This window comes from Neodiprion virginianus, chromosome 2, assembly GCF_021901495.1.
Source record: "Neodiprion virginianus isolate iyNeoVirg1 chromosome 2, iyNeoVirg1.1, whole genome shotgun sequence".
NCBI classification, from domain to species: domain Eukaryota; kingdom Metazoa; phylum Arthropoda; class Insecta; order Hymenoptera; family Diprionidae; genus Neodiprion; species Neodiprion virginianus.
In genome coordinates, this window is record NC_060878.1 from 32,219,596 (window position 1) to 32,236,622 (window position 17,027).

Below are 17,027 nucleotides of genomic sequence, written 5' to 3' on the forward strand. Positions count from 1 at the left end.
AATGAGAAGTATTAAGTGGACAAAAAAGAGCAAAACTCTAGCCAAGATATTTTTCTCGATTGCCGTACGTTCGTTAATGATTAATTATTACGTCCATGAAATACGCGTACTGTAATGGCATTTCTATAATGGAAAGAGAAATCAGTGAATCATTCCGCGTGCAAATTTATCCCCGAGGAGTGCAAGAGAACTTGCTGGATGAAATTATGCTGTTTATGTACGTATATACCCAAATATATAGTTCTAAAACCAGATGGCTCCATCTGCTTTCGGTGATACAGTTTATGCAAATGTCCCTTACGCCAGTTAGTTCACCGCTTTGTCAAAAGTTTTCCACCCTCCGCAGCTCCGAGATACGGTCCTAAAACCGTGGAATCCACGTATGGAACTGCGTATATATTGAATGCTAATTGATCGGATACATTTGATTAAATGGCAATGTGGACGCCCAGTCGCCTCGTGGCTGACCTTGAAACTGATAATGCGAATAGTTTAATGACGTTGGACGTGAAATACCCGGACGACGTTAGAAAAAAAATTCGACGACGTAATCATTGTGAGATTTAGAAGAAACAAAATCGATTCTATTCGTAAACTGTGATTAGTTTGATCAATGTGCAAAAAATTAGAAATAGTGAATATATGAATAAGATGCGAGGTTAGATATTGATTTTTCATTTCAAATTACTTTTGAGGCAGATCTAGTAGACTTCTTCATTCTCACTTCACAATGGCGTATTTTGTTGAAAACAGTGTTGTTCACGAATTCACTGAAGCAGTATTTTTTTTTTTTTTTTCATTTCTTAACCGTATGTACAATAACGCGATTTTCCGATTAAAATTAGAAACAAATATTAGTGCGATATCGGAGGATTGAACATCTAAGGATAACAGCGTGGCAAAGAAATGTTTTTTGTACTTAGTATGCGGAAATTGGAGGGAATAGTCTTCCGAAAGAAATGAGCTAATAAAACGTGTAATCGATTGAATATTAATACACCAAATCTTGACCGTTAATCTAAACTAGTTTGAAATATTAAATCGACATCCAAGCTTTTTTCCGCCGCATTCCATTTTTTAGAATAATCATCGTAGCTCGCGAATAAATGAATTCAATATGCCTTGCAGTTGCATTACCAAAAAAGTATTCATTCCCGACTATCCAACCCTATCAGAGTGCGGTGCCAGTCAAGAATACGAACGAGACGGTTGTTTTTTCGTACAGGTTGTTGGGAAATTAGCAAAATTACCGAGAAAAAACGAGGGGAGCGAGGTGAGTGTGATGGGGGAAGTTTCTGAAAGCGGGACCAACCTCGTACATCATGTCGCGGTATATACGTCAAGCGCTGATAAAGTAACCGAGAACCCTCTACGGTCCCCGGTGCCTAACCCTCAGCAAAGAAGACGAGGTCTTACGGTCAGTGTGAAAAAGCCCTCGGGGCACGAGAGGGAGTAAAACAATGGGTGACCTAGGACATCCGAGAAGCCGCTCTGAGAGGCTGCTCCAGCTCAAGCTAGCTGCTGCCGAAGGCAGGTATAACGCACTTCTATATCTGTATATACATATAAATGTATACGTATGTACCAGAGGCACATTTCGGACAGGCGGGCGCGTCGTGTGCCACTTGGTGCGGACAGCTCAGACACTCCTTGGTGATACATGTGCGCGTTACCCTACCAACTCGGCGCCCGACTCGCTTCCGGCACCCCATGACCGACCCTGGCCCAACAACCTTCTCTCTCTCTCTCTCTCTCTCGCTCTCTTTATCTCTCGCTCTCCCGCCGGCGTGGCTCATAACTTGATGGGCCACTCGCAGCCCGGTCGAGAGGAAGTTCGAGAGAGGTTCAGAGGTCTAATCAGGCCCTATAATCGTTCTTACAATTACGAGAGACCCGGATTTCTCTCCTCTGGTCGCGATCGATTTCGTTGGAAGAACTTGGCTGGATAGATTTTTCTTTTTTTTTTTTTTCAATAAGGAACAATTGTCGGTTCTATAAGAGCTGACGAATTAAACACAATGTGTATTAACAGCGACAGGGCCCAATTTTATACTTTTTCTATCGAGAACCGCGATATCAGTCCCATGAGAATCACTGTGGAAATCATGCTGCAGAAAAATTACATTTCTTTTCGTTTATTGTTTGGATGAAAAATTGAAAAACTTACAGGTCTGCGAGATCCTTGGGATGAGATACTGCTTCATCTGTAACAAGAAAGAGGAAGAGCGTTAAAATGATTTGTGAACTTGTGTGTTTTTTTTTTTTTTTTTTGTTATTTTTCTACTAGAAAATTGTTTTCAACAATTTCTTACGCCTGATAATCTTGACACTTGATATCAGGTCAGCTGCACAATTTTCATACCAACATCCAAACATGATGCGCATTATTTCTAGTATTTTTCGTGTTAATCTAACCAAAAATTGTAACCGCAGGAGAACTACGATTGGATGCTGATCTGAGAAAATGGAAAAGAAAGTTCCCGCGTTCGTTCGGTAAAGTGATCGGATTACTTTTTTTCATTCTTTATTATTTACCGCAGCTTCCTAGATCAAATTGGCAGGTGAATATCCACGTCTATCGTACGTACGGATGATGAAATTTTGTGTTTCGCGGTGTAGCGGGGGCGGGCGGGTACAACAACGACGGATAATTCGGTTAATAGACCGCGAAACCGCTGGGCAAACAAACGCGGAAAACCTTGTTGGCAATCGTAAGCATTGCCGGGTGGCGTGTTATACGGTGGAACTGAATAATTGCAGCACGCTGGGTATATAATTCGATCACCTTTGTTTCGCTCGTTAAATAGATTATGAATACGCGGGGGTTCGGCTGGTCGGCAAGTCGGTCGGTCGGTTGGCACGGCGTGTATAGGTAGCCGCGTTCGTTAATCAACCAAGCGATAAACTGTCTGTAGAATTGAATTTTCAACGCTTTCAACAAATCGATCGAGACCATCCCCCTCGCTCTGGTACTGCACCGGGGACTTGAAAGACACTCCTTAGCGCGATGACGTGAAACTTGACAATCGAGCCTGCAGCTTTGGGTTCACAAGTTTTCAACGAGCTTTTTTCGAGCAGTCATAAAACGGCGGCTTATCGACTGTTCGCCTATGCTTTTTTTCAGCGAGAAGCATTCCGGTGCAAAACACGCGAGACTACTAGGGATGAAATGGCAAAGAGCAGAGAGCAGAAACGTAGAATTGCCAATGGTGATTCAACGATGCTTAATCCCTGACTAACCCAGTTGCAAAATGGCGTGTATCGGCCTTAGCAATTAGTCTCGAATCCCGGGTAACGTCGGACCTGGATGGAGAACCTGCCCCGCGGTTACAGGGTGAATGCGGCAATTGAGTGGAGATCGAGAGTATAAAAATCATCCGTTTACAAAGGCTGCGCAGGTCCGACACATCGCGTGGAAAAGTTGAACACGAAAGAGTCAGTTCGGTCAATCAGGCGGTTATCAGGTTCTCCGAATCGCGCTTAGAATTTTGGTACTCCAGCCATGATCGAGGAGGTAAACACTGAAGACCAGGAAGGATATACCCCAGGGGTAATCAGATAAGACGGGAAGGTCTGAGCTAATGAGTAGCCTTATCTGCTGCCCTCCTCGCCCAAGGCAGGAAAACAGAGAAACAGAGAAACAGGTGAACCGAGAGAGAGAAGCGGGAGGAGGAGTAGGGGAGGAGGAAGGATGCCGGGAGGGTGGAGTCGAGGAACGAGGAAAGATCATCCCTCCGAGCGATATAGAAATTGACATTGCCGGGTGAGAGGCCTCGGGTTCCGAAACGCGTATAATCCGGTGCACCGCTCGCTCGGGTTATACCTTGTTTGAGGAATAAAACACGAGGCATCCAGAGATACGCGTTGCTTCGTTATCCTTATAATCATTACTGTTCCGAAAAAAGATTCTCCTCTTAAAATTCGCTGCGCAGAAGATACAAGACATACCGAATGCCAAACTACGACGATTTTCTTCCCTCTAGCCCGATTTTCCGAAAGAAACAATATCTGTCGTTTCTTCTCGATGCAGACTAACGACGTTGTTCTTTCTCGACTTCCGCCTACCACGGTATCAAAGACTTTTATCAACATGGCTGTAATACGCCGAGGGACCAGGTCTTCTACCGATACTGGAAGCCGGTCTATCGATATCGAATGCTAAGGATCGCGTCGACGAGGTCTTGATTATACCCGTCGATGCAACGGTATAAACGTGAATGGTGTTTTACGTCTCGCTGCAGTCTGGAGCAATAACTGGATGTTTTCATCTTTCGTGATAAATGGAGAATTTTAGGTTTTTGAAAAAGGTACGTCCACCTGACCGCGATTTCATTGTATAATTTTTTTCATTGTGTGCGAGTGATAAATTAATCGTAGAAATATTCGTCAAGGTTGAAATTTTTCAGCTAACGTGAACGATGTTTCACCGTTGTATACGTGTAATAAACACGCGCTTTTACCGTGCGCACGAGAGATGATAATCGTACCTGAAAAGTGACTAATGTCAACAATTTTGCACCCCTTATAAACTGCAGCCTCGAGGGCGAAAACTGAGCGTTGGGGGTATATTTTACTTCTTCTGCTCCTTCTGTGTGATAAATAATTGTAGGTCAGACCTGACTTATCTGTCATCTGAGCGGTACAAGGTGGAGGAACCCTGAAGAAACACCCTACTTTTCAAAGCGTACATACTGCCTGCCTTTAATAAGCCGCACACTTCAACTAATTTGTTTCGGAGGAAGTGCCTGTATATAAGGACAGGAAGCTTACTTAGCTGCCACTCTCGGGCTCTATCTCTTTCTCACTCTTTCTGCACCACGGGAGACGGAGATTTCTCATCGCCTATATCGCGTGTCTGATGATATAAAGATGTATGCGCTAAAAAGCCGAATTCGATGGAAAAGGGCGAAAATAATTTATCTTTTTGCGGTATCCGTTACAAAAGCACTGAAAACGCATATCCCCACTGAAATTGGCCGAAAAAATAAAAAAGGGTGAAAGGCCTTATGTTTGATGTATACGTCCTTTCAGCACCAGGATATATTTTTATTTATCACATTTATAAATGGTATAAGGTCAGACCCGCCAGTTTTGTGTTTTTTTTTTTTTTTTGTAAACGACGCAAAATACTTCGGAACATAAATATTTATCGATTTAGGGAAGAAGTTTGAAAACTTTTTATTTATTCAAAAAATAATATCGAACGTAACGGTATGAAGTCGTATGTGGGCAGATGCGACCTTATACCATTAGTGTATGTGATTGGTTTTCATAAGGTTCGTGATGAAAGGGCATAACCGACGATAAATACGACCTTTTGCCGTCAAATCATCTATTTTTCAATTTTAACGTTTTGAACGTGTCGTTACATTTTTCGCGTACATACAAAGGGCGAAAAAATACGTCTTTTTACCTTTACGCGTGGTAAAGGGTCTTACAACGACGCGTACGTTCTTATACCATTAGACACGCGACATACGATGTAGGAAGCCATTTGCAAAACTGTCTCATTCCTATAATGAAATTGTACAATATATACATCCTTGTTTATTCAGAAAGCGAAATTCGATTTTATTTTGGAATGTGTTATAAAGTTCGAACCGTGATTATCAGCTTTTCACCACTAGCGCGTTATAACGTGCGAAAAATAAACACTATTAACGAAAATTAAACTCACGGTAGGTGAATTTCGAAATCGAATAATCACGCCTATTGTATACTTATAAAAATCATATTGTCACTCCATACAGAGTAAATAATAGTTCTTCTAAAGAACCGGGTCGAAAAAATATATACATGTACGTGAGCTTTTCTTGTACTTTCATAAATTTTCTCTTCGTGTCTTCGCGAGTAAGAATACCGCAGATGCACCGAGTAAATTATTTACACACGTTACCTAATTCGAAGCACGCTGTATGTGAACCTGAACGTTTATAATGATGAATGGACTGCTGGAGTCAGGAAAATTAGCGATTGTTTCTCTTCGGTATCCCGACAATTGGACGAAAATCAATAACGTGTACGGTATTTCTATCGGTCGCGAGTAATTTTGAGCAATAACGTAGCATGGCCGTTAGTCTTACGCTTGTCGAAACATCAAATTGAAAATAATATCGTCGCCAGTTAAATGGATAGGAATTATTTGAAATCGATATGATGATAAATTTTAAAAACAGAGCCATACAGTTCCGTTGACACGATTTCCTAATTTTTCAACACGCCCCATAGGCGTACAGCTTTTTGACGAAAGTATGGGAATTTGCAAAACCTTTCGACCCCAGCGACGCGGGTCGAACTGAAATTATTTTTACCTGCAATATAATACAGACTGATTATTTATTACCGGTTTTATTAATATTATCGACATTGAGGTTCAACGAGCTGCAGAGCGTGCAGCCAGTCCGGAAGTAGTTTTTCGTGTTGAACAGGTGCAGCTACACGGACTAGATTTCATACATACCTCCACCCACTGCGGGGGAACGGTGCGTGATACAGCGTTATAAATTTGGAAAGTTTTTCGTTATTTATGCTGCTAGATAGCGCCGACTAGCCGCTGTTGAATTTAGAGCTTGTACCTACAAAACACGTGAAAAAGCTCAGCTGCTAATAATTCGGAAAAAAATATACATCCGCGTTGCGAGCAATGATTGCAATGGTTATTACGAATTGCATGAACCGAAAACTTTTATTCCAAGCTTACATTTTTCGTTACCCAAATTTTAGCCGAAACCTCGCAGCTTCCCGCCCCAGGGCATCGAATCATTCAATCAAAATATCGCACTGCAGGGTTGCCAAATGTTGAAGAGCGGCAACATACAAATAGACCCATTCGCATATTTTCATCGATACTCAGGCCTTGTTTGATTGATTCGAAATTTTCGATGGGTTTGAAGTCCAGCTTCGGAATATATGCAGGTGAAACTTTCGAGTCTTGTGTGTAAATAGCGACCAGAATTTACGCGTGTTGAAAATGTGATTTCAATTCCGCGACTGCTATGAATACCACGCATTAATTGTTTCAGACGATAATTGACATAGTTATCCAGTAACAATTATTATTGAATTACACTCGACATCAGCCGGCCACCTCTCGAAATCGCGTCGATATAATAATAATTAATTGTACCGAGGTACAAATCAAATGTCGTTATTTACTCATGCCAGGAAATAAATAATTACAGATACTGCTTGAAAGAACTTCGGATACTCATTGAACTTGCAACTGTCAACGAATCATCGACCTTTCCACTTAGCTTCTATTATAAAAAGCAGACAATTTGTTTGGTTATTTCCGGAAAAGAGACACTCACGTTGATATTGAATGGAAGAAAATTTCTAAAAATTGTGTTCACGGTGTTGTATTTTGTATCGTGGTATGGCTATGATAATCGTACATTGATCACTTGCACTTCGACTCTTTCGTCAGCAATAGTGAAAATTGGAAAACTTAGATTATAAAATTCGATCCGATATTACAATCTGCGTGATAAATGTATAAAACTTTTTACACACTCGTTATTAAAACGGTAAGTAGACATTTTTAATAGTAATGTAGGTAGAATTTTTATCAGGACACGGAGAATATTCCAAGATACTTAGATACGAGGTATCATAAAATTCCGTTTAACTGACTCGTAAAATGTCAATAAATCGTGGAGCGAGTGCAAAAAAAAAATTGAAAATCGTAGTTTATATATATACATATATATATATAATATATGTATATCTGATTTATACAGCTTTTCAAACTACAATGCAGTTACCGTAATATAAGAAGTAGAGAGAATTAAAACGCGTAGCTGCATCGCGCGCTCGATATTTATTCAACGAGCATAATTTCACCGTCAGTTATATTATGTACGTGTAAGCGTATTTGATTAACAACATTATTCAATGACCCGCGAACAAATAACCCTTGACCTAAAATTGAGGCGAAGGAGAATGAAGGGACGAGAGAAACGAACATTGAGCCCATGCACTCAATATTCCGTGAAATTAATATCCTCGCGGAGGATCGTTGAATTTTTTCAAACTCTCTTTGCCCACGGGTAGGGAAATAAGGAAACCGATTAAAAAAAAAAAAAAAAAAGAAATAAATAAAGTCGGAGTAATGAAAAGCAAGAAATAAAAGGGGGAAAAATCCCGTAGAAGCGATAAAGCTCTAGTTGCTCTTCTAAAACTTACGTGAAGAATTATGGATAGAAGATGGTTGCGCTGACGGAGGAAAATTTAGGTCGGAGGTTATCCAATAAAGTTTCAACTATGTAAGCGATGTAATTTTGTTAGTAATATCTCAACTCGTTTTTTACCATCATCTCTCGTACTCGAGGCTGTGTACCACCTGCTACTAAACTTTAGTCGATATTATTACACCCCTTCAAGCCCCCCGGAAAATGACAATCCGATTATTACCCGAACACGCAAGGCGATTAAACGATTTGCGAAAGAGATGCTTCGAAAGTCGCCTGCACCATCAATTTGTCCAAAATTTCATTCTCGAATTGCAATTTCTGATTCCAATTCCATCTCAACTCGGCGATCGATCAAGTTGCATTAAAATCACACACAACGATAAACAAAGACATGATATTACTGACCTGATCAAGGTGACGGTGCCAACTTCCGCTTCCTGCTGAGCACCCGCGATGGTATTGAATATTCAAGGAACGATATTCGTTCGGCCGTCCGAGTTCGGTTCACTTGTTCCCGCTTTAGGTACTTCACTAGGGTTTCACTCCGAGCCAGACTCCCGACTGAGTCCTCAAAGTATAAGTTTTAAGATTGAATATTTTTCATTTCCATTCCTCAACTGCGGTGTCGTTTCCCTTCCCCTGCCCCGTGTTAGTTCGAGATTACGAAATTCACCCGGCGATTCCGCGGCGAAACTCGGCGAACAAACTTTTCCGCAATATCCAGAGACCGGTATTACCTTTATACGGATATCATTTCTTGCCCAGGCAATGTCTAAGCGTACTTTTTACATGAATAAAACACGTATTCTGACAAGCTTAATTTGCATATCGTTATGTTGCATCCGTGTTAATATTGTTATAATTATTCGGTACGTTCGAATGGCGTATTAACGTTTCATTTATACATACGTATATGTTTATTTACCTGCGTCCAATTTCACCGCATCTTCATCGACTTCGAAATGTGAATTACGGTATCGTTATTCAATAAACTCTCACACTCTGCGGATAATTTGCGTTATTTTATACGAATAAAACACCATAGACATTTTATCGCTCCCTCAACATATGTCCAATTTCTCGTTACACAGGCTCCCGGAACGTGACCCGAAAGGGTTACTCGTTATCCTTGTATATAACGGTTCCGCGTATCGTCGCTATACATTTAATCACGTCGTACATTATAGATATAATACAAGGTACAGGGAGATGAGATACTATTGTTACAACTTCACATTTACGTTACGCGAGCTTTTCCGTCATCAACTATTCACGCCTCAACGGTACAGGTTATATGTACCACGGATATTTATAAATTTACGTGAATTTATCACGCTATTATTTGTTACTCCTTATTATAGATATATAGTATAGTGAAGATACGTGTCACGTGACGAAACGAGAATATTATCGAGATACAATTCAATTACACTTGATACTTTATCTTCTCTTTTAATTTATGTTTATTTATATTTATCATTCGTTGTCCCCCCTCTCTTTCTCTCTCTCTCTCTCTCTCTTCCTGCACAAACGATTTAGCACTGATTTCAAAATCACATAATCCTCTTGAAAGAAATTACTTTACGATTATTTTTTAATCATTTCATTAGCGTCTCGGCAAGAGGAAAGAAAAGGAAGAAGAAGTAAAAGATGAAGGAGAGAAAATTAAAAAAATTATCGACACATTGAAGTGAAAACCAGCTCCAAAGTTTACAGCCGACAAATTCCGAGTTTTCCTTGTGGAAATCTCGGAATACGAACGTGCTCGCGATAGAGATAAACAAGCAGATTAAGAAGTTAGAAATAGTGCAAGAATAAATTAAAAAAAAAAAAAAATAGAAACCAATGAACGAGAATTTGGAAACCTGAAATTCAATCTAGCGTTGATACAATTCGTTGATTAACAATCTCGCAACGGAGCTGAGAATGTTGCTTAATACGAGTTAAATTACCAAAAAAAATTACAACCCGTCGTGCGAATGATTAAAGGGACGAGGATCAGACGTGGCGATTAGTGGACATATTTAAAGTATTATGCGTAGAGGACAAGAAAATTTTATCGTGCTTGCGGTTTTTATCAGCTTATTACGCTGTCTGCGACGTGCTTGAGAAAAGTATAATTGCGCGACGGTTGCCAGCGTCGCGGACGGTGAGCGGTGCTCGACTGAGGATAGAGGCGTCGCGACGTCCCGCGAATTTTCGCGTCGGCGCCGTGACGCCGAAATCGCAAACGTTGCTGCTGCGGATACACAACTCTCCGTACCTTTCGGGATCGGCGTCTGTGTACACGGACGGACACCTCGGGAATGCGACGTACGCATCCGACGAAGGAACGAGAGAGAAACAGACCGAGCAACCCCAGTGTTGATGAAAACCAACAACAACACCTTCAAGGACTTCCCTGCTTACATCAACCTGTGTTCTGCGTCGCTGCGAAGAATTGCGTCAGAAGTGATACAAGAGCGCTCAATTGTGGGTAGTAAAGATGAATTTTGACCCGGCCAGACCTCAATTTTCGATTTTTACCTCACATATTGATAATTGGAACTTTTCAATTACGGAAACACTGTCCTTCGGTCGAATAATTACGATTCATTGAATCTATTGGTACTTTGTGAATCTGAATCTGGACAGAATCAACTGGTCCAAATATCGAATCTGTTTAGAAAATTATCCACCGGTCATTTTTGTTGATAAAACGAAATTCTGAATTCAACGAGTTCAAAATTCACTGGTTCAAACAAATCGACTGAATGCAATTTATTTGGCTTGTTTAAATCAGGTTCTTCTTTCAGCGTGCACGAAATGAATTATTGTTCATTTCGATTTAAATTCGACGTTTCAATCTTCCTTTCGTTTACTGCAGCAATGCAAAAAAAAATAAATAAAAAATTTATACACATTGAGACTACTACACGAACAGGCACAAAACCGCAAAAACTTCGTTATTTAAAATTAATCGAGTTTTATTTTAAGGATTCAGCAATGCGTACATTATTTAGCTGATCGTCGAAAAGCAGGAAAGATTGGGATGATTATTTCCATGACGTTGAGGGTTGTACAACCGTCTAAACAGCTTATATTAAGATCCACCAAGGAATACCGGAAATCGATGATTTGAAGAAGAAAGAGATTTATTCAGCTTGTGAAGCGTGCGATATTTATTCACGTCGAGGAAACAAATATACATGACTTAATAATATGTTTCTCGTATAATAGCACGCATACCCCGTGAATACGTACATGGAGGTAGGTATACATGTACATGCCTGTTTTCTCCCCCCGGAATCCTTAACTGCTGTATTATGCAGATCGTGGAACGGAAGGGCTGAAAATCGGGGCCGATAGATTTACATTAAAGCGTAACCAGAGGTTTTCTGCCAAATTAGTTCCTACTCTCGTCCCATAATATACTTGTATCGTTATTCGCGACAACAAGACGCGACGTGAATGTCAAGCCGAACAACAACCCTTCCGCCTAACCCGCCGACATCGATCCGCTGCACCTACATTATACGTACGATCCGCGAGCGTTTTAAAAATACTTCCTGGGGCATAATGTCACGCGAAAATGTCCATCCCGCCTAAATAAAATATCCAGGTATTATTTGCGCATGGTGGACGAAACCAAGGGGATGATAAAGCATCTCATCGTGGGGGGTTACCAATTTGGTTAAACAAACAGCGAGCATTGAATTTTTAATTACTTCCTCGACAGTTTCGCGTAGTTCTTGTGGCATGGAAACAAAGCCGGTTTAATGAGACGGTTATTTTCAGTTAAATACATCATGAAAAAAATGTACTGTGTGTGACCGCATTGAAAGCGCGTATGCTATGAAAATATCAAGTATCAGTACCTTTCCCCCAAATTTCGCTTTTCTAATTCATAGGCATTAGGTGCTCGTTACTCGTGTAAGAGCGTTCTGATTGCACAACGATGACGGATTTAATACAGAAGCATAGAACAAAACTGATCTGCACTAATGAATTACAGATGTAAGCTGTGAATTTTTGACAAAATTTTCATCTGCAATTGTATGGCGATTATCCGTTTCCGCGATCAGCTTTTCGAGGAATATGCTTTTCGAAGAATTGAAACTGCAGCGATCGGTGTAATGCGTACGAAATACAACCGCGTCACTTTTCATCCGAGTGAATATGATCGTTGATGTAACGAATTCGCTTCGACGAATGATTAACGAATGCATACTATATACGGTTTCGCCGCGAGATAAATTTTGAAAGAGGCATTGAAACCGGCGGATCGCGCAAAATTGCGCTCACGTACGGTGCAAATCAAGTATACACGGCTAATTATATAGGCGTTTTAATTAATATAATACGTCGCGGTTTCTATTCCGAATCCAAGTCACGTACGGAAGCGAGCTATACCTACTTATCGTAACTGCACGCCAACGATTTACCTACTCGTCGACGAATCCGAATTACGTACATACCGTACACACGTACCTGCTGCATAATATGCGCAGGTACGCAGGCGGGTATAACAATGCAACAATGCAGCGTGCAAAATGTACCCCGAACACCTGTATAAGGTAACATCGCGAACAAACGCGTGCGACGCGGTTTGCCAGAGTTGCATTGAACGTCAATATTATGTGGCCAGGTTAGCAGTCGCTGGGGAAATTTATACTAACTGTGCCCAAGAGCGGTTCTGGAGTCCCGGACCGCGGATTCTCAGGGACCAGAGGTTTGCGGGAGGCCGCGAAAACTGCCGTATGATAAATAGTCACCTTCGCATAATATTCGCACGCAAAACTGGAGAACCAATACCCTGCAGCTCCGTCTTCCTGGAGGGTGACTGACGGGCATTACCATAACCTCCGACTCCGGGGAATAAATCCTCATTTTCATTAGAGTCGTGAGAGACAAAAATAATTGACACGACAAGATTTATCGCAGTTATTAAGTTACGATTCTGTTGCTATTTTCCTTTCCATCGCCCAAAATTCGACCTGACTAAAGTAGGCACCGATTTTATGGCTTCGAAAAATATCAACGGCTAGGCTCGATGCTCCTGTCGTTTGCGAAAATTTTCAATTTACGTCAAAGGAAATACCGGTGTAACAATAATTATTGTTCTGTGACGACTTTTAGTTACAGTTCTGAGGCCAGCCCATCGAGGAAATCCGTGTCATTCGGCACTTGTTGTTCTTTTACCTTGTTTAGTCATACATCGCGATCTTATGAGCCATAGAAAAGTGAGGCAGAAAGGAGGTGCGCATCGGAGGAAGGTGGCCAAAAGGAAAGTCTTGGCCGAGAATCGCGAGTCTAGGTTCGTGGGTGTAAGGTATAAGGTAGGTAGGGTAGTATAGGGTAGGGTACGTTCTCTTTCCTCGGTGAATGGTGGTAAAATCGAGCTGCTGCGAGCATCTCCGCGTGTACGTGGGCTGCCTGCAACACTTTAACGGCACAGCCACTAGGCAGTATTGGGGAAGGAAGCCCGGCTTTTCGTACGGCCAAAAAGATAAAGAGACGGCATAACAGCCGGATAGATCGCCTCTACGTGTCTCCAGCCCTGCGCCCACCTATCTCTCGTGACTTTTACCCTGCAGGGAATACCCTCGCCCACCTTTTCCTCCCATCAAATACACCTGTACCACCACCCCCTCCCCCGGACCCGGGGCCAAGACTGTAATACGCCTGTCATTTTTCATTAGCTTCCTGAATATTCTATTGTTTCTCTGCTTTAATTGACTATCGGTAGGTACCCGATGGTCAGGATGAATTTACACTCGTGGATATGAAGCTACTGATATCGAGAAGAGTGATAATTATCGGGACGTGAGACCGATGCTCGTTAATTATGCATTCGGAAGGCATTAGTAAAAATTTGTTTTTCTTTCAATTTCCGTACATTTTTTTTTTTTTTTTTTCACCTTTCCCCTGCCTCTTCCATTTACGCTTCGTTCAATTTTTGTCCTTTCTTTTTTGCGAAATGTAGGTACAGGTGAGTAGGTACATACACTCTGCCCCCTCCGATCTTTCCCGGGAATATCTACTACGATCAATTACCCGTGATTAATTATTCAAGGGTTGGCGTTAAAAAGCTCCCGCTTCACGCGAAGAAAATTTGATTAATGAATGATCGAACCGGAAGCCCCGTTCGAGGAGCCGTTACGAAGCCCTTAATATTGCACTGAATTTTGTACATATAAATATTCCAGTTCTGTACCGATAAGCCCGAAATGTTTGTGCTTCGGGGAGGGAGGGTTGCTTCGTGAAAGAAGAAATGTAACGCCGAATTGAAACCGAACGTGAATCGTATTTCGTAGGAAAAATTTTACCATTCCAAGATGGACAAGTTCCATGGGTTATTATATCGAAGTACTCTATTAATTTTCAGCACCAGAAGTAAGTTGAAAATTTGCCAGTAGCACGAATTCAGTTAACCTGAAATTCAGCAATTAACACGACGATAATGAACAGCGCCACTCCAGTCCAGGCCACATTAGAGCACTTAACGTCAGTGAAAACCAGACTGACGTCTACCGTCGCGTCGGTGAGCTTTCGTCCCGTCAGCCGATACTTTCGGACCGGAAATATGACAAGGACTATTTCACACTTAATAGAAATCGTAGGAGAGTTCGGTCGTGCCATTAGTTGGCGGTTGATAAGATTAAAATATTTCGACTGCATCTTCCTTCTCACTTCATCATATTTTCGGTTATGTGGTTTTCAATCACGCGAAGATTGAATAGCGATATTGTCAAGTAAGCCAGCGTAGCAATGGTAAACAAATTCAAACACACCGGCAAGCGGCTACACCCGGATACAATATCCGTAGGAGAAAATAGCAATTGTCGTTATCATACCGTGTTACGTTTCTCTGTTTCCGTATACCCTTAGTACAACCACCACCGATGTAAACCCCTTTACAAAAGTTTTCCACCGCAATTTATGTACAAACTTGGCAAGCCCTGTAGCTACTCTCGCTCTGCAGCCTGCTTATTATATATTTATGCCTCAATTTACAGTTGAATATATTCAGTTCTGTATATTCATTCGTCATGTATATGCAGTCACATTATTGTGTGGCGCAGAGAGAAAATTTACGTAGTTTATACTCGCATAATACGACCCGCTGCAACTTGTGCTTTACTTTTTAGCACAAATCACGATATCGCGATTTTATACGTTAAAGAAAACCCCTCGTCTCCGTCACTTGAATTGCGGAATTTTACTTTTCTAAGGAGGTAGAAATATTTAATGCAATGTTTAATTGATATCGCTATTCTTGGGTCAGATTCCGAGCCCTGTATTCGATTTCTTTCATGCAATTTTTACGCCCTTGTGGAATCGAAAATACGATTTAACCTGTCGAAGTGACGAATTACGATTATAGACGTCTGCTTTCAGAACGCACGTTTATTTAACTATTAAGAGAATGGCGAGACGGCTGCGGCATCGACCAGAGAAAAAGGCTTTCACGCTTTTCCGGGACGTATAAAGTTCCTTATCCGCGGTACGTAATTCGTTTGTTAGCGCATCTCGGGTGTACATTCGCCGTGTACTGTATATCGTTCGAGACCCTCCGTTGAACCTTAAATTTAATTGTTCAAAATTGAGTTTAAAATCGAAGTACGACCCGGTGAAACAATTCTTGGATCAGGGGATAAAAATGTTACTTTCGAAACTCTATTTTCACGAAATTCATTGGTATTTTATTTTGTCTCTCAAAGTGGAGAGGCCAATTCTTTGCGAGAGCCGTAGTATAACAGCTAAAAGAACCAAATAAAAGTTGATCGAGTGATGTTTATTTAACTCTAATTTGAAATCGAAATACCTCTTAGCCGTCCGGTATACGAGTATGAGCATATATTTCCAGACTTCGGATACCACTTAACCTTTTACTGTCCGGGTTCGCATGTATATATACTGACATTCCCCGAAGTCGACTGTATAAATATTTAAAACGTAAAAACGTGGAAATACGAGAAGAGCCCAAATCGTAAACAGCATAAAGGCCGGGCGATCCGGCTGCGCAAAAAAAAAATTTTTTAAATAGTCAACTCGATCAATGATACGAGCCGATCGGATTCTTTTCTGCATCGAAAAACACATTTCGGAACTTCCCTAGATAATATTCGCTAACTATGTTCCAGACTGAGGAAGGGGAAGAATCTCGCGGAACGGGGCGTGGGGTCGGGTTACATAATCACTCCGAATGTCTGCAATAATTGGACTGGATTCTATCGCACCATGAATGTCAGCATTCGACCCCTGGGAGTCTGAATTCTGTGGCTGCAGTCGCGGCCCGAATGCGTTATATCCGCCGGTGCATCCTAATTCGATTGGATGCTCAGAGATCGTTGAGATTTGCATTTTGAATGGTAGGTACTTTAAGGTACTTGGCCCGCAAGCTCATCGCGTGCGACCGTTTAGTCATTGTCTGTCTCGTTACCAGGCCGTGCATAATACGGGCGTGTGGAAACAACTCGAACGCGGTAACAGCGTCGAGTTGAAATCGGATGTCAGACTCAGGCTTCGATCACCGTTCAATAGGATATTTTTTACTCGCACAGATTCCGAAAGGTCCCGCCCAATACAGAAACTGCACATTGTTCAACGTGCATAGAATCTTTTGAAATTTTTATCCTGAAACGAAGGAGAGTTCATTTAACGTAGGGAGAATGTGGGTTGATTTAATTCACTTCATCGACGTGACGAATGACCGAATTATATTAGTTCTGAAAAGTATAAAATACTCCAAAGCTTTTGCAATTGATCTCTGTGAAATAAAAAGAAATGGAAAAAAGAAATCGTAGAACGAAATTCGAAACAAAAAATAGAGCAGCGAAGTAGATTTTCAGG

General features: G+C 41.3%; 1 protein-coding gene across 2 annotated transcripts in view; it reads right to left on the reverse strand.

Annotated features, from left to right (window-relative positions):
- Nucleotides 1-17,027, reverse strand: part of LOC124298734 (leucine-rich repeats and immunoglobulin-like domains protein 1) — a 305,656-nt gene that overhangs the window by 230,459 nt on the left and 58,170 nt on the right. Inside the window, exons 1-2 of one of the 2 annotated variants that reach the window (XM_046751148.1) lie at nucleotides 8,598-9,831; nucleotides 2,168-2,204 (exon numbers count right to left, since the gene is read on the reverse strand). The gene's annotated coding sequence lies outside the window, so the exon portion shown is untranslated. Of the gene's footprint in view, nucleotides 1-2,167; nucleotides 2,205-8,597; nucleotides 9,832-17,027 lie in introns of those variants that run through there. The other variant, XM_046751149.1, reaches the window with a different exon arrangement.